The 4,083-nt window shown below is 32.5% G+C and overlaps 1 long non-coding RNA gene across 1 annotated transcript; it reads left to right on the top strand.

Moving 5' to 3' along the window:
- The first annotated feature begins 436 nt into the window (after positions 1-436).
- LOC138987843 (uncharacterized) lies at positions 437-3,725 on the top strand. The gene is made up of 4 exons (XR_011464131.1): positions 437-716; positions 2,089-2,160; positions 2,467-2,562; positions 3,630-3,725. It is a non-coding gene; the product is annotated as an uncharacterized lncRNA (long non-coding RNA).
- Positions 3,726-4,083: the final 358 nt, after the last annotated feature.

The raw sequence follows: 4,083 nt of genomic DNA on the forward strand, positions 1-4,083 counted from the left end.
TCAGCTAATAAATCTTAACATCTTAAAATGTATTATTCAAAATCCCCTTCAGAATAATGTGAAGAGAGATGGACTATTAGCATTCATATATTTTCACTGAGTTAACACTACTGTAGTTTAGAAGATGAATTTAAATATATCATTATGTACAGTTGCTATTTAAAGCCCAAACTAGTGTCTGAAGCCCAAACTAGTGTTTGATATAGGGATTATATTTAGAATCCTAGCATTTGATGGTGGTCATAGTGGTGTTGATGACCACACCCCCCCCCCCCGCCTCGCTTTTTTTTTAAACATGCAGTGTTTGGATTCTGTGCAAAGTGGGTATGGCCCTTTAAATTATTTTTCTCAGTCATCTGCGCTGTTAAAATACGACCTTCCTCTGTAAAACAAAAAAAGCAAATGGTAAAGCCTGAAGTTCAAATATGAGCTGCTTTCTTACATCTTTGCAAGGAGCTGGCAAATACTGAAGCTCCTTTGGAGCAAGAACCAGTCATATTTAGATCCCAGGAAGAACCATCTTTTTTTTTTTTTTTTTTTTACTTTTTATTTTATATTGGAGTACAGCTGATTGGACCTAGAAACTCATACCGAGTGAAGTAAATCAGACAGAAGAGCCATCCTGAGTCCAGCTCACGCATCTGTGCCATTCGCCCACTGGGGTTTACCTTTTCTCTTTGGACTAGACTTCAGCAGAAATCGCCAAACTAACACAGGTATCACCAACTATACCTATAGCTGTTGCTCTCAGCATATATCATTATAACCAGTGCCACTTGATTGTATATACGGAGCACAAAGAATAGAGATTTTAAAAAGTAATTAAGTAAATTTAGTATTGTAAGAAAAAGAGCTAAATCATTCAGATTTTAAAATTACTTTACAAGGTAAATTACCTTATATTTTTTCATGGTTTGCCATTGAATACAACCAATAGTGTTGTTAGTCAATATTTCAATATATCTCTTGGATTAACTGAGTGGACAGACCAAATGATCACATCAATGAAGGCAGGATGTGAGCAATAAAATAATTATTTAATCAGTGATTAATTGTTCTTGTCTGTATAACACTGTGTATCTCTATTTCATACCTACATCCAGAATTTTCTTATATATGTGATATAGCTTCCATATTCCTCATATATTCCAAATCTGGTAAAGAATTTTTAAAAGCATTATAAATCTATTTCTGTACAATTGTGTTGTCTTATGAGAAGTTATCTTTAGGAAACTTTAAATGCTATAAGTGAATATTATGAACACAGAGGTCTATATATTTTAATCATATTATAAAAAATAACAATGGAGCGTACTTCTCTGAGGAAATGAAAATATATGAAAAGTATTTTATTTGGTGACATGCTGGCAAACTAGTGAACATAAGAATTTTCAATTTGTTTATCAGAATTCTATTATATAGAATATTGTTATTATCAAAATTATATTTAAACTATTTGAAGTAAATTGCTTTTAACCTATATGTTCAAATATTATGGACATAATGCCAGACACCCTACAGGATTACTTAATTACAAATAAACCAATTTGGATCACTTTTGTAGGGCTTTCATTTTTAACAACTTGTTGGAAGAGGATCTTTCAGAGATAATGGGAGGTAAACTGTCTTTAATCATGAAAAAAGAATGAAGATAAAAAGATAGAAAAATATCAGAAGAACTAAAGACAGAAATTTTAGAATACATTATGTAACACTATCTTTACAATACAAAATGACTCATAAAAATTATATTGGCATTTTTCTGGATAGAGTTTTTAAGTATAGTATGAATATTTCATCTATCATAGCACTGTTACCCTTTTAAAGTTAAAGTATATATCACATTTAGAGAACTCCAGGTAAAAGGTGAAATGATATCTAAAGAGATGTTAACTGATAATTTTAAGAATGGGAAAGAAAATAACCTGAGACAAAAATCTTTCTTAAAAGAAAATTGCAAAAGTAAAATCATGCATCAGTAATTAAATGGCATGAAATAATGATGTCAGTAATACACAAAGAACCCAGAAAGATAAAACCTGAAAACTTAGATTTATATGTCTTAGAATTGCTATTACAATTTTTTAGAGATGAGTGGAAAACATGCAACATATGCAACGGTGAAACACATTCCTTCCAAAAAGCCAGCGCAAAAAGAAAGTGAGTGTTTTTTTCTCCCAATTCCTACTGAATTGTGATATTATTCGTTCCCTTGGTAAATAATTTTTATAAGGAATTTAATTTTAATTTAGCATATGACACATTATGTCTAACTCATTCTCAAGATTTTGTCATTTAAAAGATTTACCTAGTGGACTTTACATAGTAAGAAGAAACAAATTACGTAAATCTCCTTTATTTGGGGAAAAAAAAAAAACTTTGTCAACTCTGTTCAAACATATTTATAACCTACATGCTTTATGAGAAATAATGTGACTATTAAAAGGTTTCTATTTTAATCTCCAGAGACAAAAGAGCAGCTAATTTACACAGAAGTGAAAACAGTCACTTCACAGTCCAACCAGACAAAGATAACAAGAACTAAATCACCTGAAGAAAAAGGTAAAGTTTATGTAGAGGCCTAGCTTGTTGTTGTTTAGTGACTAAGTCATGTAAGACTCTTTTGCGAGCCCATGGACTGTAGCCCACCAAGTTCCCCTGTCCATGGGATTTCCCAGGCAAGAGTAGTAGAGTGGGCTGCCGTTTCCTTCTCTAGGAAACCGTCCCAATCCAGGAATCAAAACTGCATCTCCTGCTTGGCAGGTTGATTCTTTACCACCGACCCACCAGGGGAGCCAGACCTAACTTACATCTTCTCCAATTGCTCAGTTTACCATGGTACCAAATTACTAAGCCTGCCCAGTTTCACGGGGTTGCTTAAACTATATCCTATAACCTAAACAAAAAATGTAGTATTGCAAATGAAATGTCCATATTTATCATATTGCAGTTAATTATTGTAGTCTGGGTGCTATATACATAAATTCGTAACTGAGCAATCAAGTGGCAAAATTCATTCTTTTCAACTTGTTTGGAAACAATTGTGACTCTCCTGATGTCATTATCCACTTGTTCTATGAAGTTTCAAGAAATAATTCATGATTAATATTATTTGATACATATTTGGAGTTATAATTTCTTCTACTGCTGAAACTATAGCAAAGTTCCAATAAGGAAATGATGGGTATTTATATATTTTATATATATATATATATATATACTTTGTATGCATGGAAGCACACAATATTTACAAAATTATAAATATACTCTGATCATGGGTCAATAAAATTGACTCATACAGATATGATTTAGAAGTATGTTTGCACTCCAAAAACCAAATACCTGTATTTGATATTTACTTTGTATTCATAAATCATAGAGATGAATCAGAGGATTATTTTGATAAAGTTAGAGTAAGTGACTTTCCTAAGAGATCTATATTAACAGAACAGAATAACTCTCATTTCTTTCAAATTGTTCATTATCCATTTCAATTTATAATTCCAAGTTTGAAGACATTCAAGAGTTAGGGTTTTGAATTTATGGAACAATCTGCCTCTAAACCCTGCTCTGTAACTTAATCTTTACTCTGTTGATCTCAGCCTCTTTTTTTTTTTCCCTCTGGATAGGGTCTTCAGTTCCATTTCCTTGGTTTTTCACCGTAGTGATTCTTGGAATCTTCTGTTTCCTTCTCCTTTTAACCACAGGAATCTTAGGATTTATGGGTAAGTTAAACAAGACCAGTGCCCTGAACCAAGTGTCTCCTCCCTTGGGAATTACTATTTTTACCAGTCTTCTTTTCCTAGTAGTTCCAAAGCTATGTTCTCCAGTGCTACCCAAGAAACCTTTCCACCATCAGCACTAATGTAATCACTTGGACAGTTATCAAGTTCCTCAAAAGTTTCTAATGTCTTCTTTACTGACACAGCCTGGATCATATTCCGGATACTTCCAGGAAAGACTATATTTCAGATTTTATTGATGACTGATCATACTTTGTGAACATTAATTTCTCTGTATTCTCTGATGCCTTTTCATAAATGGTCCAATCTTCCTGCAATCTCCATTCTGCAGTTCAAACTT

The sequence above is a fragment of the Bos mutus genome, chromosome 5 (assembly GCF_027580195.1).
Source record: "Bos mutus isolate GX-2022 chromosome 5, NWIPB_WYAK_1.1, whole genome shotgun sequence".
Taxonomy (NCBI): domain Eukaryota; kingdom Metazoa; phylum Chordata; class Mammalia; order Artiodactyla; family Bovidae; genus Bos; species Bos mutus.